Source organism: Pezoporus flaviventris, unplaced genomic scaffold (assembly GCF_033815535.1).
Source record: "Pezoporus flaviventris isolate CSIRO_AGI_PZ_B2104156 unplaced genomic scaffold, CSIRO_AGI_Pfla_v1 ptg000036l, whole genome shotgun sequence".
In the NCBI taxonomy this organism is placed as follows: Eukaryota; Metazoa; Chordata; class Aves; order Psittaciformes; family Psittacidae; genus Pezoporus; species Pezoporus flaviventris.
This window is the reverse complement of record NW_026892584.1, coordinates 5,138,534-5,155,872: the sequence shown is the minus strand read 5'-3', so window position 1 is coordinate 5,155,872 and position 17,339 is coordinate 5,138,534. Positions and strand designations below refer to the sequence as shown.

Here is a 17,339-nt window from a genome sequence, read left to right as displayed (position 1 = left end):
AGTAGGAAATCCATACTCAGAGTTGGATCATGCCATACTGAAATAAGGCAATGAAACATTTATCAGTGTTGTGTTTTCATCATCAGAGAAAGAGATTCCACTGTTTTAGATAGTGTTTGCTTCATTGAAAATATATAATGCCCATCCAAAACTGCTTCAGTCCTTTCTTTCACCTATTATCCCATAACAGAAAAAAATCCCCAACAAATTCAAGATAAATCCAAAACAAGTCTAATATTATTTAGAGGTATCTACCTGAAGAGAACATATAAATTATAGGGGATATGTGAGAATCCCATAACTTTGATGAGATACAATAATCATGGAACTGAAGGAGTTTAAATGTGAATGTACTAATTAGCACTGAGTCTGGCCAGTTTATGTTCGGATGCTGCCATAGTAATACAGTTTAGCAAGAAAAAAAAAGCCAGTATGATATACAACTGTGCCAACAACTAAACAACTATACCCATATATATGAATTAAAGATGGGTGTTGCATCTTTGAAGTCAATTCTGTAGCATAAGGTATCAATATTCACAGGTGCATAGTACTGCAGGTCCCAGGCTGGTAGCAAGCTCACATTACCTCTTTCTTCCTCCAGTAGGGTTGGAACAGAGTGGAAACAGCTTTCCTAATTATATAATACAGATCAAACACGGCAGGTTGAAAGCCATTCCACTTTTCCTCTCCTATCCCACACATGTTCATCATCAGAACATCTAGTCTTTTACCAGAAGGACAAGAATAGTTGGTAGCAGCTTGGCATCTAAAGCCCCTTTTTTCCACCCTGAAAGGGATTCAAATACAAGCATGTGCCCAAATCCCCTGAAAAACTTCACTATACTCTGGAATGTAAACACAGCATGGAGAAAGACATGCCTCAATCCTCCACACAGTGATGGAGATGATGGTGGTGTAGGATTTCACAGATGAATGTTTTCCTTAGAACAAGCTGCATAGCTTTCACAAAGGGAAAAAAACAAAACTATTGTATTGCTTCATAGTTCTCTCTTGACTGACAGCATTAATTGTATTTGCAGTGGATTGCTTCAGTTAGGAAAATGACTATCAGCATTCCTCTTCCCTGGAAACACTCCCACTGTTTTCTGAGTTAATTGCATGACTTCACAGCACTCTAGGTGCTGTCTTTATTTTCCAGACAAGCCATATACTTGACCTAGGTACTTGCAGCAGTCAACTGAAGCTGTACTTACAGCTTGTCAACTGAAGCTTATGATTCCCTCCCTTACTGTGAGCGGCAAAGTACTTCTGCTTTCCCTTCCCTCTGAAGTCTGGCTACTGTACAATGCAATTCAAGTACATGTTCTTTGCGGGAAGACTTGGAGAATAAAAGGCAGCTGCAGGCAGAAAAATAAACCAAGGAGAGGTATCAGTTATAAAGTAGCCAATTTCACAGCAAAAATGCAGATGCAGAGTTGCATGACATTATGAGAGAGGCAAATTATATAGCTATTGAATTATAGCATCCCAGGTAGCCTGAGATTTAAACCCTTCTCCAACTTGTTGCTTCAGGCAATGTACTTTAAAACTCCCTTGACATATATTTTGTCCCCCCCCCCCCCAATTGTAAGTTGACTTTTTTTAAAATACTGTAATACACAGTTTGAAAAACAGTTATTTCATCAAGGAGATTACTTGATAATTTTTACCTCTCTTTGTGCATTCAAACCCATTTTTCTTTTAAAGTTTTATTAATACTAGAAAGTGTTCAGCTGCACAGGATAAAGAAACGTGCCCAAGACACCATGAGAAATATTTTTTCTTGTTTGATTCTTCAGTATAAATACAGGAAAATAACCCTAATTTCTTGTCTTCATCTTCAGAATCCACATGGTGGTCTTTCATACCAGAATCAGTTATGCTGGATATCAGTTATGCCATGAACAGAAAGGTTCTGTATTGCAGTATTTTAAAATTGCTTTAAAACTGTGATGATGCTTGGTATCGCAATCTTTTTGTTTGTTTGTTTGGTTTTTTAAATTAATGTTATTAAAATATTTGAGTAATACAACCTACATTTATGCAGCTATAGTCTGCAGTTCACATATGATTATTTATCTGGACAGCTACGTCTTTAAAAACATATACAAAATACTTGTTACACTCAGATATAAGCATGAAATACCACATACCAAAGGCATTTGCCTAAAAAAATTGTCACTAAGTAAACAATTCTTTCTTTTGAAATTTTAGTCCTCTTGGAAAACCATGCAGTTGCAGTTTTGACAAGAAACAATTATAATTTTAAAAGAATAAGAGACAATAAAAATCAAGGGTATTATTAGGCATGAAAGTCATCCTCCCATTCCTGATCCCAACAAAATAGGGTTGGGGGATGCAAATCATACTAAATAACATGATTCACCTATCTACCTTTTAGACTACAGGGACAGCTGCTTTTTTATAGACCTCAACTACTGGTTTCTGTAAGGCAAAGTTTGGTCCAGAAGACAACAACAAAGAGCATGCTAAACATCCATATTCAAATATTGGGCTTCAAAGTGATGTTTGTTCACTCCAGTATCTGATCCTTCTTTTGGGAAATGCACAGCTGGCTAATACCTTCTGATAAATTTTTTAAAACTTGTTTTCTATTCCTGCTTTGATGCCACCTCAGAAAAACCTACTATGCTCATTCTGTTCTATTCAGTGATTTATATGTTCTTCACACTTACATTTCTTAGATTCCTTTCTGTTTCCGTTTTTGTCTCCAAAAACTAGTCCTTGTAGTCTTGAATCAGTGCTAGATTCTTGTATTTTCTTACCAGCTCCTCAAAGTCTTATCCCCTAAAAATGTGTATTGGTATTTGTTGACACAACTATTGCTGTTCTATGCTGTTTGCAGAAGAAAAATGGAATGCTCTATTTGGCAAATGTTTTTCCCAACTGCTTTTGATTTATTTCTATTTTGACAAAATTTTATATCCAAAAATGTATTTAAAAAAATCCTTTAACTCAGATTTCTCTTTTCACACATGGTTTCTTATAGTGACTGAGTTTACACCAACCGAAATAAAGCTGTGAAAACCTTCAGCAGAAAGTAACCAACAAGAAAGAACAGGATTAATTGGGAATGATTCAGTCAATAGGACAATGAAGTGCAGAGAAGCTATTTCTGCTACAGGAGACAATATGCACAATTATTTGATATCGGGCAACTAAACATTAAAAAAAAAAAGTTAAAAGGGAAATCTCATTTTCATTAGCAGCTTGATATCCTGTAAAACAGGAAATGAAATCTTAATTAATCATGTACAAATACCATGCAATTTTACAAGATATAGAAATTAGAAAATACATTTAGCTAAGTCAATGCTCTGCATAATTCCATCATTTTCCTTTGGTAAGGATACAATAGATAGAGCTAGACACAGCTATATAAGAGTCTAAACTACACTAGACTTCTGCAGAAGCTTCAGTAGATTTTCATCAGCCCGAATTTCACAAGGATTCATTCAAATCTGCAACAAAGCATCTTCTGTGCTTTGAAACTGAAATCGAAATACCCAGTAACCTACTATATAGGTAACAGAAATAAAAGAAGGGGAGAGGGGGCTGGCATTTAGGCCCCTACCTGGGCTCTGCTCTTACACAGTTACACATTGTCATCCTAAATTTAGGATGGAAAGGAAAAGGAATCACTACCACCACAACCACCTGAAACAAAACCAAAAATAAGACCAAAAACAAACCCACAAAAATAAAAAAAAAAAATACCCACAAAAAAAAAAACAAACAAAAACCCAAACCCAACACACACAAACTAGCAGCTTTTCCTCCTGTCAAAACAATAAAACTTACATACAAAAGAACAAAAGGTTCTTATTTGTATACTCTGGAGAAAATTCCTCTCAAATCCAGATTTAGTAGCCAATTTAAACTAAGTAGAGTGACCATAATTAATAACTGATACCAATCATGATCGGTTCTATCACTAGATGACCAACTATCCCTTCCATACTTTTAGTTTAAACTATAAATACAAAGCCTGCTACTACTTCCTGGGAGAAGCTGACCATCAAATAGAAGAGGCAACAAACAGATGTTTACACATGTGGCTTAGTGATTAAACTGTTAAAACACCTTACATCAGGAGTTGGCAACAGAAAATGTGCAGAAGTCACCTCAGTAATTTGAATTTTACATATAAATTCTATTAAGATTCTTTTGATTTGTGGCAATAAGTTTTTATACCGATATAAATCCAGCTGGAGTGATGTGTAATTGTTCTTGCATCATGGATTAAAGAAAAGAATTTATGACAAGCAAAAAAGGCTGCTTAGAAAGTCTTTTTAAGCTTTTCTGCTACATTTTTTACCACAGACCGAGTTTACACATGCAAATTAAGTGGAAGTCCATGGACCATATGTAATGATTTGGGGAACTGTTACGTGTATCATTGAGGAATAACATATCATAAAATATCATTATAAAAATTACTGTATCCATAGAACAAGTTTATTTCTGCTAGTAGCATATACATTAATCAACCTATGAACAATGGAAAAAGCTGAAGTTTCTCCACTGCTCTGACTAAAAAAGTAGAATGTTAAGGATATTGACTAGAGTTAGAGAGAGCTAATACTTTTATCTTTATCACTGATGTGGTTTGAGAATCACCTTTCCTTAAACAAGGAAAAAGAAAAAAAGTCATGAACTAAATGCACAGAAACAGAGACTTCACAATGATAAGAAAAGGAAAGACAATAAGAATCAGGCAAATAAATAGCAAAAACCTAGTCAGGATGAAATGTACTATATAATATTGATGATAAATGATGAATAATAAAATGTTGGATGAACTTCATGATTTAGAAGACAATAATGATGACAGAGATTCTGGACATGTTTCATCCCCCAGACTGTTTCAGGCAAATGAGAAAAGACAAAGGCAAAGGAATACTGAAATTGGGTATTTTTCATGGCATTAAATAAAGCTTCATGCTGGTTTAGGACTCCCTCAAAACTATTGTTTCTTGTACTGTTTGTATCAATTTTGGAAGTGTTGAACTATAGCCCTTAGACAACATATCTATGGAGTAATGTGAGGAATCTGTTAGTCAATTACTTGCCCTCAAACAAGACAGAAAAACCAAACATGCAGGATGTTTCCAAAACATCTGGGATTTAGACTCCAACTACTGTGAAGCAGCAGCAAAGAAAAAATGCCAGAGCCAAAGGAAAGCTTGTCACTGCATACCAAAATCCTTGGATGCTCACTGTACATAAGCCCTGTGGGCTTAGTAGATAAGTCTAACAATAGCCTGAACAAGAAGAGTATAACCAGATTTGTGTCACAATTTAAGAGCAGATCATATGCTTAAAATCTTATAAGCAGTAAGTTATGAGGTCTCATACAAGTATATGTTGTTTGCTAAAACATGAATTCCTATTTCTCAGCTTTTCCAAGAATGAAAATGATGCAAGTTTCAGCATGATTTAAACCAAACTACACTTGCACTATAGAAAAACAAAATGGTTCCCTTATCAGAACAGTGCCACATTAACAGAAGAAAATTTTGCTATTTCTTCACTACCCAGACAATAAAGTGGTTTTATGAAAAACCTGATCCCAACATGTTGCTACTGGGAATGACAAAACATACCCTTCAGCACATGGTTCTCCCTGTGCTGCTGGAGAGGCCCACATAAGACAGGAAAAACACACCAATTTACAAATTGCATCAGAGAGAAATGTGAAATATTGATACATCTGTGTATATATTTTGGCATACTAAAGATGCCGCAAAACATACAGCCCCCTGGCATCACTTTGAAATCCAGGCTTTCAACAGAAAGCTGCAAATCCCTCACCAATACAGAAAAACAACCACAGAAAGCCTCCAAACTCTTTCGCTTCCCTCCCTCCCCTCTTTTTCTATAAACTGTATGAAAGAACTTTCTATGCTGCTAAAATATATATATAACTACAAACATATGTCAAGTACATTAACTATAAAATGAGCTCTTTAATTTTATCATTTGTTAATTTTTTTATATTTTTTAAAATAAAAATCTCCTTTAACCTGACCATAAGGAAAGCCTTATGCTAATAAGATGTTACTTCTTAACCAAATCACAAGAACTTTAGGACAATTCTTCTGATTGTTAGAAGAATTTATCTTTTGCAAGGAACAGGACCAAGCAGTGGGGAAGAAGCGTTGTTTGCATATGCATGGAAGAATGAAGCTACAGTATTGCAAAAATGGAATGTTAAGCAGACATAATTCCCAGGATATGACCTGAATTTTGTTAGAAATCCTGACCACAACTGAACATTTTTAAAAAGCAAGATTATGAAATGCTTTATTGACGAAACATTAAAGAAAGAGAAAAACAACACAAAACAAACCACAAAACCAAAAACTAACCACCAAAAGCCTTCAGCAACATGAGAATTATTAACCAGAAGAGGAAAAATCTAAAATCACTGAAGTCTGATCCAAATGCATAGACCTTAAACCACACTGATTAAAGACAGTTCAACATTTTCTAATCCCAAAATACATTTTATGCTCTTTTAAATAAAAGATGATTAAAGAAACCTACATATGTTCTACATTCAAATACTCTATATATGCAAATTTAATAAAAGCAAGGAAGAAATAAACTGAAGATGTTCTTTTTAAAGCCTATTAGCATTTGAACACTCGTGCTGTCTTATCTACCGTGGGATAACTGCATGTTTGTCCTGCAGGAATAACTTCACTCTTCCCTAGGAACACAATGTCATTAATCGATTTTTACAAAAGTCCTCTTCCAAACCTGTACAGTCCTAACACCCTAGGCCAAATAAAGATAAGCCAATTTTAAGTGAGATATTGAAGACATTTTGGGAATTGCAATAACTTAATTAGCTTTGTGCTGCCATTGCTAGTAACTTATGCTAGGTTATTTGTGCTGCCTTCGTACTGGTAACCACACTCCAGCCTACAGTGCACAGGGGCCAGTGTTTTATAAATTCGTGCAAGACAGGTAATCTGAAAAAACAGCCTGAACTATTCTACTTCAATTTAGCCCTTGTATAATCCTGTATTAGTCTATAAAACTCTTAAGACTGGTGGAGCAGTATGCTCAGTTAATGATCTGAATACGTTGATTTATACCAGTATAAAACCAGAAACAAAATGAAAAAATCTGTCTCAAATCTAATCTCTTACCTTGCTGAGGTCTCTCTTGTTTCTTGCATTTAAGATGGATTCTTCACATACAGAATAACTTCTCTGTTCACATTAAGAAGCAGACATAATACAACACTTCAAGTATACAGATATGACGAACATTATTTTTTAACTGCATAACAAATGCTCAGATGGGAAAACTTTACAAAAATTATGTCATCCTTATACTCTGTACAAGCAAGAATATAGCATCTGTATTTGTCTCTATATATGTGAGGCAACAATATCCTGGCAACCACATTTCAATGGAAGAAATCCAGGTAATTAAAATTACTAGATGTAGCATCCATCTCTCTATCATCCCACTTGATAGGCCAGATTTACTCATTTGGGAAGCAATGGTCAAAAATCTGCTACATACAGTTAAGACAGACCTTATGTGTTGCTGAACTACAGGACCTTTAATTTTGTTTGCAATTATCCAGTTAGCTCTTTCACAACACTACCTTTCTTAAGAACTTCAAATATTACCCTTACTGTATTGCACATTATAACTTTTAGACATGTGTCACTGGATAAATCATAATATTTTATGAACAATCCTGTCAAGCTTTGTATTTTGTGTATAAAGACTATAAGGATTAAATTCACTACACCAATAAACCACTTGATGCACTACATCCTGCATTATGTTCACTCAAACATTTAATAGATTCCTGGTACTGCTAAGCAAAAACTTGGCTTCCCCACCTCTGCAACTGCAGAACTTAATCCCACTTTGGAAGCCAAACTTCTACTAAATCAAACTATAGAACATGAGTTCAACAATAAAGAGCTCTGGATAAACTTTATTTCAATGGTCACGAGAGCAACTACTATGCCTTGTTGGAAACTTCACATGGCTCCTCTGAAAAGGAAAATGAGATGAGAAGCAACTCTGCAGCAAAATACAACTGAATGACTGCAGATCTAGTTCATAGCACTCTTGATCAAAACAGATCTCAAACTGACAGCGTTTTCAAAATAAAAAAGTGAACTTGTATTTGGGTTTTAGGATGCATGAATGCAACTGCGGGGATATATTTTATCTGGCCTAGAGCACAAGTCTGATAAGGAATGGCTGAGGCAACTGGAGTAGTTTAGTCTGGAGAAGGCTCAGGGAAGACCTTATCGCTCTCTACAACTACCTGAAATGAGGATGGAGCGAGGAGGTGGCTGGCCTCCCAAGTAACAAGTGAGAGGACAAGAGATAACAGCCTCAAGTTGCGCCAAAGGAGGTGTAGACTGGATATTAGGAAGAATTTCTTCACCAAAAGGGTGATCAGGCATTAGAACAAACTGCCCACGGAAGTGGTGGAACCACCGTCCCTGGAAGTGTCAACCTCCCCCCAAAACAGCAACAACAAAAACCCCGTGTAAATGCCCTTAGTGGCGTGGTTTAGTGGTGGACTTGGCAGTCCTGGGATAACAGTTGGACATGGTGGTCTTACAGGTCTTTTCCAAAACAGCTGATGCTATGATTCAAACTCATTATCTAAAAGATCTGATACTCAACATTGTATCTATTGATACAATCTATTGGCATTGATACTATGCCATGATCTCACTGTCCTGAAAGAAACACTAGAAGAAATGTTAAGAAACAGGCCTTATGGTGACAGCACCCTCATAAGCAGGCACAACAGAGCTGCTAAGCTACAGAAACATTTCATGTGCAATAGATTGGATTCCCTTCATTATATTTTGCCTGTGACTTTGTGACTAACAAAAAGCCTAACAACAGGTCTTAAGTGTGAATAAATTCGGCTTTGCATTATGTACAAAACATAGCCCTGCAAATACAGACAGGTGCATAGTGCTAATTTTTCTTACTGAATTGGAGACAAAACACAGCTTTGAAAGTCTGACCACACCTGTCCAGTTATTCTCTTCTCAAAATTTACCTTGCAGTTTACTTTGCCAACAAAGTAAAAATATTGTTCCCCATTTGATTACACATCTCAATCTCAAAAAGCTCGTGATCTACTGCCCAGTTCCTGTGCTGAAACTTCAGACATAAGACTGAAAAAACCTGACAGTCTCCTTCAAACCTACAGCAGAAAAGGAAGTGACCCACATAGAAAACATCCCCTGCTACTCAAGTGGGCAAAAACACAGTATGCCAACAGGAAAAATACACTGCTATCAGTGTCTGCACAGAGGACACCCTTCTAGCATTTGGAAAGGGCAAGAACATTTTTATCACAAATCATGAAGTAAAGCCAATTTTGCTGTAGATTGAAAGATAGCTCATACTTCCCCATTTCACCTCTGCAAATACAAAGATTGCTCGAAATGGCTGGGATATCCCATCTAAAGAGACTACAATGGCCTAGCAAAAAAGAATGGATAAGAGTTAAAGGGTTCCTTTCCTACTTTCAAATGGTTACTTTCAATTTAGCTTTTAATGTACCTTCAGATTTAATTCTTTTCAATACCCTGTTTTTAATTTTATTTATAGGTCTCATTTCCTTACAGAAACCTGGGTGTTTTGAAAGTTACTCAGTTCTGCTGCAGCTTACAAGCAATTCTTCACATAGAAAATGAACAGCACCAATCTGACAACAAATGGGTTGCAGCTACCTATCACACACGGAACAAAGAAAAACAGGCAAAAAAAGTGACAGATCATTTGCAAAGCCCAGTGGGGAAGATGTGTCTTAAATGTATCTACTTAGAGACTACTAACATATTTAATAAGGCATGTATTAAAACAAACATTAAAAATTAAAGTTAATAACCTTATATAAATATGAGTGTGTTAGATAAGGTTACATTGATTATGTACTAAGTGTTGCAATTCTTGAACTACATTTAACTGAATCTACACAGCAGCCCCTGCAGCACAGAAAAAGAACAAGCATTACTTAATGAACTTTCCAACTGCTTTTGAAATTTCAATGAGAAGGAAGCACAAACTTCCAGTCTGCGAAACACAACTTCAGTATTTTAAAGACTAGGAAAAAGCCAGTGAAAGCTGTGTCAGCTGTTAGACTCAGTGACCACAATGACCAATGATCTCTTTAAGCTTGCTGAAAGCTATCTTGTACCAAGGTTCTCTTAAACAAGTGATGTAATCCAGAACAGGCATATTGGTGGTATTGTTATTTGGAAGAGAGTAACGGATAAAAAAGAAGCATCACATGAGAGGTGCCAAGAGACTGCAAGTAGCATCCATGCTAAGCTGGCCAATTTCTTTTATTATTAGCCCTGAGCGTGTATTCAATAGATTTGACTTGAATAGTAAATTAAAGATGCAAATACTATTTTCTCTCTACTTCATAATAAAAAGAGATGATCTCATAAGGAGAAAACACATTTATAAACTACTAGCAGTAGTTCTCAGGGGAAAAAACAGTCTCCTACTGCCACAACACTCTACAAAAGCCTCGCTTTGATGTCAGCTACACAGCTACATTTACCAGCAACCAGCTATTGCCTTTGTGTATGCTTGATCCAGAGGCTCATTTGCCTGCTGTTTCCACATGTTGTTATGTAGCGAGCACATAGAAAAGCAAGCCTGAGAAAAGACTGAACATACAGCATCGTCTTTAGAAGTCACTGCTTCATCACCTCCTTGTAGTACTTGCATCTCTCACTGCAAGTCTGACATTCTTTTTAGACTATAAAAGGCAGCAACAGATAAATAATTGTGCATTTTAGAACACAGCAATAACATGCTTTGAAGTAGCAAGTAACTAAAAAAGGAAATCAAACAGCCATTACATCAGCTGAATGAAAAAGGTCTGAGAACTGGTTCAAAATTTAGCCTGCCATATCCTTATATGAGAATATTATTCAGATACATGTTTAGTAAAAGGTTTTACTGATTCTTCTGACATTTTAGACTTCTCCTAAAGCCTCAGTTTAAAGAAGAAATTATTATGAGTCTTATGATAGTTTAATGAGTAATCAAATACCCACTACAACTCAATGAGGTTTAAGCAAATAATTTTTAGCTCACATGGCAGGATTTTTTTTTACTATCTGTTTCACTATCTGTTTAGCTGCAGGTGAGCACATACTTCATTACTTCAAGTAGCTGACATGTGACAACTGCTGTGTGTTTGAGCCTTGAGAGTTGCCATCACATGCTTTTCAGTCATCCTACCCTTTCTTCAAACACTTCTTACCATAGAAGGTGGCTTTATAGTCTTTATGTGTACCTAGTGGGTTGGGAACCAGAAACACAGCATAAATTCTACAATACAGAATATCCCATCTCACTGACCTGGCTTTTTGGCTTACGTTATCCATACCACATCATATATTCCTTCAATAAAGGTGTAGCTCCAGATAAGCAGCACATCAAAAAAAACAAACCTAACCAATGGGACAGCTACCATGTCATAGTTCCAACACCCCTGCCATGGGCAAGGACACCTCACACTAGACCATGTTGCTCAAGGTTCTGTCCAACCTGTCCTTGAACACTGCCAGGCATGGAGCATTTACCACTTCTTTGGGCAGCCTGTTCGAGTGTCTCACCACCCTCACAGCAAAGAACTTCTTCCTTGTATCTAACCTGAACTTCCCCTCAAGTCACTGCACTAATTAACTTTACTGCAGATGTCTACCTTTCTCCGCAACAAGCCTGTATCACTCATACATTTAGCTCAAAATAAGACGATTTGAAACTCTGACCTTTAATAGTTTCTCTAATATTGCTTGCCATCCCATACAGTATTCCATTTTCTGGTTTATATAATTCTTCATGATTTCATCTCTCTTTATTTGCCTTTCCTCAGCTTTCTAACTATTTTACACAGAATAAATAACTTCTTTGCACTTTCCAGACAGCACAGTTTTCAACTTTAAATAATTGGTTTTCCAATTCAAAATTTAGAGTACTGTTAAAGTCACTGTTAAACTCAGAACTGTGACTTATCTCAGAAAACGGGAAAAATTTTTTTGGTACTTAGCAATCTATCCCCAGGGGACTAAAACTTCACTATAGGAGTACTTATTGAAGCAGAGCTGAATCAATATGGGTTGCCTGTTTCTTGTATAGTACTCTTCCAATAGTCAAACTATTTTACATGCTGATATATTTTTTCCCCACATACACAAACCCAGCGAGCGGACTGGGTATATTTACTTTGAACACCACCATACATGTGGAAGCTTCATTCTGAGATACACAGAAGCTGAATACCTGACCATAAGACTAAAAGTATAGCTCGGAAATCTCAAGTGTTCGCTCAACTGCACTGTATTACTTTGTCTCACAAATTAAACCTGCACTGTATTGCCAAAATTACTTTTGCAAAGCAGATAGAAATTATAAAACTCATTTACCTTTTTAGCAAACTGATTTTACCTAAAAGACACTCAGAAAAATAATAAAGTCACAGGAAATTAACTCTGCACCACAATTATGCCTCCACCATAATCAAGTTAATGCTAGATCCTTTCTTATTTAAAAAAAAAAAAAAAGGCAGTTTTACAATAGTAAGTGCTTTGAAAATGCTACATGAATTTTTCTTTTCTTTAAAACTGTTATTAAGTGCTAGCGTGTTGTATTGATTTTAATTTCCAGCTTTATTCATGTTTTGGAGGACAATGATACAAATGTAATACAGCACTCATTTCAATACTTAGGTTTTGTGCCAGATCCCAAAGTGAAGATTTTCTTTTAAAAGAAGTTGTGAAGGTCAGCTGCATAAATCCTCTTCAGCTGAAAGCTGAGGGAAGAAAAACGTTGGGCTGTGATGCTTGAAAGACAAAGATGTGATTAATAGACCTTCTCTTTTGTCATGGTGCAAGCAAAACCAAAACCACGAAACTACATGCAATTATTCCCCCCCCCTTTTTTTTTTTAACTGCCCCTATAAAACTTGAAAATTCAATTGCTTAGGAAGGTTCCCCAAGGTCAGATATGGCTTGGAAAGACAGGGAGCGGCACTGGTATAGGACCAGCAAGTACCATAAAAGACATTAACAGAGATTTTGAAGGCTTACAGGAGTTAAATATTCCTTCCTTTTAAACAGATAATATTAACTAATCCAAAAGCACTGAGAATAAATGTATGTTTAACAATGAATGAAAGTATGATGTCAGAATGTCTTTGAATGTAATTGTTTATAAAAGTCAGTGTACCAATATAAACTATACAACATACACACACATAAGAGTTTGCAACCGCACTAGTTAACATCTGCTTAAGAGGTTTTAAGCAGATGTTAACAAAAATGCAACTAAAATATCACTTCCTAACTGAGGGCCTGATTTTACAGTCTTTGAATTCATTGAAAATAGGTTTTGTTTGAAGGTTTCTGGGGGATGAAATTATTACCAATCACATACAATACCTGCACTAAACATTCTGCATGCTTATGGTTGAAGGAAACATCTCCAAGGGAAAACAGTTGTAGCATTTGTCACCTGAAAAAAGTAGGCTTCGTAACAATTTAAGCCTTATATGTCATTATATAGTGAAAAAGCAGCAGTATTGCATTTATGCTAAGACTGGAAAAAAAGTATTTCCACTCAATCTGTTTCTTGATTTGTAAAGTCTTATGTAAAAATCTATACATATTTCAAATTACCTGTTTGATAAGTATCCTACTTGAAACATTTCAGCACGTTAGTCTTTTCTAGATATATTCACAAGTTGTTTGCTTCCTTAAGATGTTATGACTTCAATGAGATCAATTAAACTCTATTGTCCATTCCAGTGAATGCATAATTTTAATTCACATTAGCTGAAGTCCTACAAATTAACATATCTGGCAATAATTTTGTGGAAGACTTATTTCTACCTTATTTATACATTCTACCTGCTATACACCTGCTCTCCTTCCTCATTTTTGAAAAAGATTTTGACCTTTACCAGGCATTGTGGAAGTCTAAGCTTTTCTCTATCAGAAAGCCACAGCTCTGCTGCTTGAAACATTTGCACACCAGTCTTCAATTTTTCCTTCTACAGCTTTAAAGAACTCTCCTATATGTTTTTATATGGTGTGAAATACAGACGACTATTGATCTTGGATTTTAATTTTAGTTTGATAACTAAAGTTCACATGGCCTAAGAAGATGGCAGAAGAAAATTTTTCTTACCTGTCAGTCTCATAAATGGTTGGATTTTCTGCTTTTCTTCTACCTTGTTCTGACAAATCCTTTGTTGCGTTTGATTTTTTCCAAGAACAGAGTCTGTATTTTGAGATCTTTGCTGGTGTATAAATAGTGCAAAATTATTTATCAGTATTTACTTTCATTTAAAAAACAAAAAAGTATCTTCTTTCTCCTTAACGTAGAGAAGTGAGCCCTCTGAGGACATTATTATGTGCTTATTTTGAATCAAGAATGACACCCTCACTAGCTTAAGGTATTTTTCCAATGGCTTGTTACATTGTAGTTGATTAGACTTAATCCAACAATACTGAAGTCCCTCAATAAATTCTAGGTACTTCAACAATCTCCATGAGTTACCTATAAAGAGTCTGCTGGCAAATGAAGCAAGTACATGCCATCTATGTCCCTTTGATAATGCCTCTTCATACTTTTAAGTATTTCAAATGGCTTTATGTGGCAATGCCATCTGCTTGGTAAAATTAAGTCAATATTTTTCAACTCAATAATGAATAGATATATCAAGAGGGAGTTTAGACTGCAAGATCTCCAGGACAGGGTCAGTGTTATTTTTACATTGTCAGAAAAGACAATGTTAGGATCTTTGTGTCGTGCAGTTAATTAAATAAGGAACTCTGATGTAGAAGTATGATCAAAAGTTTTCACTCTCCTGTTTTTCCTTCTCCCTCATTATTCAAGTTGTTTGGATTTGTTTTCAAAAAAGCAAGAACGACAAAGTTGTAAATGTATTTTTTTCCTGAAAATGACTGAACAAGCTTGCATTACCACTCTTTACCTTAAATAGAAGCAAAGCTGATTAGAACAAAGCCATTTCTATTAATATTCAGACCACAGCATTTAGCATTTATGTATAGCTATCCCAACAAGTCTTTAATCAAAATCATTATGGTTATCTTATACACCAAAATGGAAAAAAGGAATTATACCTTAAATTTTTTCCCTTTTGTCACTGGCCTTGGAAAATAAATAACCATTATTTCACTACTAAACACTAACTTACACATTCTACAAAATTAAGGTAATAAGAAATTTAAGCAGAGGGAATTTCAATTATCGTAATATACGCTTACACATTATAGTACCTTTAACTGAAATTAATACAAATTCATGCCAAGAAATAGACATATGGATACACTGACTGAACTTTGCTATTGGCAGTTTAAGAAGAAGAGGAAGGAAAAAATGATGGTGCTTGGAACCTAGAAATTTCACAATTTTGCAAAGTCAGTAAATAATTTTGCTACTGATTTTAGTGAGAGCTGGATATGTACTTTGTCACCCAAGGCTTTGAAAATTACTCTCCTGTTCACAGTCTTATGCAAAGCTCCCTACATAAACAAACAAACAAAAAACCCCTAACAAAACCCCTCACTCTTTTCAATATGCAGGAATACCTGCATTCACTCATTCTCGTGATTTTACAAGATATGTTGCTATTAAATGTACTATTCTCAACAGCCAGATCCTAAGACCAGAATGGTACTTACTATTAGCTGTTGTGAGCAGCTTTTATTTATCTTATTCTTCCCCTGAATTAGTTATTACTCATTTTCTTCTCTCATAAAAAAAAAGAAGTGAGAGCAGTTAAACAGTGGATTAAATTTCTCGCTTTGCTGTTTGAGATGGCTACTATCTATCAAACTGCTTCCTTTAGGAAAATACAAGCATGTATGTTATGTCAATGAGTGTGTGATAGGACAACTAAAACATAGGTGTAAAAGTGTGTTTTATCAGCTACAAATAAACTGGCTGTAACACTAATTAGCACTCAGGGGTTTTGTTACACTTGCTGTAACACAATTGTATTTCTGTGAAAAATTTATTCCATGACAGTTATGAGCAGGAGAAATACTAGATTGCTTAACAGCAAGAACAACAACAACAAAAAAAAACCTATGCAAGAACATAAAACAAACCAGACAAACAATTAAAGAAATCCCCTCTTTGCTATAAACTAAGAGTACCCTATTTCTAAAACCCTACTTAATTACAGCTTCTGCCTTTCTCTACTAGCTTGATACACGAATTCTTACATCGCTGTTTTACATTCAGTTACAAGAGCTAAGGTTTGAACATGCTGCAGATTTTGCAGTTCAACTCCAAGATTAAAAAAAAAAAATAAATAAAATCATCAAACCAAGAAACCCAAACATACAAAAAACCCCACAGAAATAACTTCCTTGACAAGGACTGTCTCAGAAAGTTACTTTACTGTAGTAGGATTCTTTATACATCTGATGCTTTGCAGCATTGCTATTAGCAGACTGTTAAAACACTTGTGGTTCTATTCAATCTCTGGGTTTCAGCACTGAAACCCAAATGAAGTCAATGGAAGAGTGCCAAGGCAAAGCTATCTTGGCTCATTTACAAGTATCCTGCTAAGTGGTAATGTCAGGAAGACTATGCACGGGGTGGGAGGCTGGGAGGCAGCAGTGGCAGGGAAGATAGCTAAGCATTGAATTATTAAAATGTGTTTACTAATCGAATCATGATAGGCTGCCTTTACAAATGCTTAAAGTTGTAACTATTTCAGTGAATTTAAGCCAAAGAAAGCTTTAAAAACTGTCTTGATAAAAAATAAGCAAAATTCTGGAATTTATTTTCATTTTAATATGTTTTAAAATATTTTGGGGGGATAGCCTCTTCTAGTAATTTGGTTGGGGCTTTTTTTTGGAGAAGTTGTTTTTAGCTTGGGTTTTTTTTTAATGTTGAGAATAAAACTACTCATGAATACCTAGCAAAAGGAAAAGGGCAATCAATACAACAGTCAGAGGATCAGACTTGCATCCTGTGATACTTGGAAGACAACAGTCTTCTTAACTTCTCAGCTGTAGTTCTACTATTCACTTCCTTACAGTTTTTACTTCATTATATTGTAAGTTGAAATTGCCATAAATAGCTTACCATCTGAGCATCTGCTTTTTCACCTACTCCAGTGAGGTGCAGGTATTGTTATATGTTGGCTGCAAGGTATTTGAATGTTCCATCTCACCATCATAAAGCCATTGTCTGAAAAATACCACTCTTAATGAGAATTCTGGCAGTTTTCCCTTTACAAAGAA

At 35.5% G+C, this 17,339-nt stretch overlaps 1 protein-coding gene across 1 annotated transcript in view; it reads right to left on the bottom strand.

The window, feature by feature from the left end:
• The window catches only part of IRAG1 (inositol 1,4,5-triphosphate receptor associated 1), a 110,238-nt gene that overhangs the window by 73,722 nt on the left and 19,177 nt on the right, over window positions 1–17,339 (bottom strand). The window contains exon 2 of the mRNA XM_061462921.1: window positions 1,203–1,361. The gene's annotated coding sequence lies outside the window, so the exon portion shown is untranslated. The remainder of the gene's footprint in view (window positions 1–1,202; window positions 1,362–17,339) is intronic.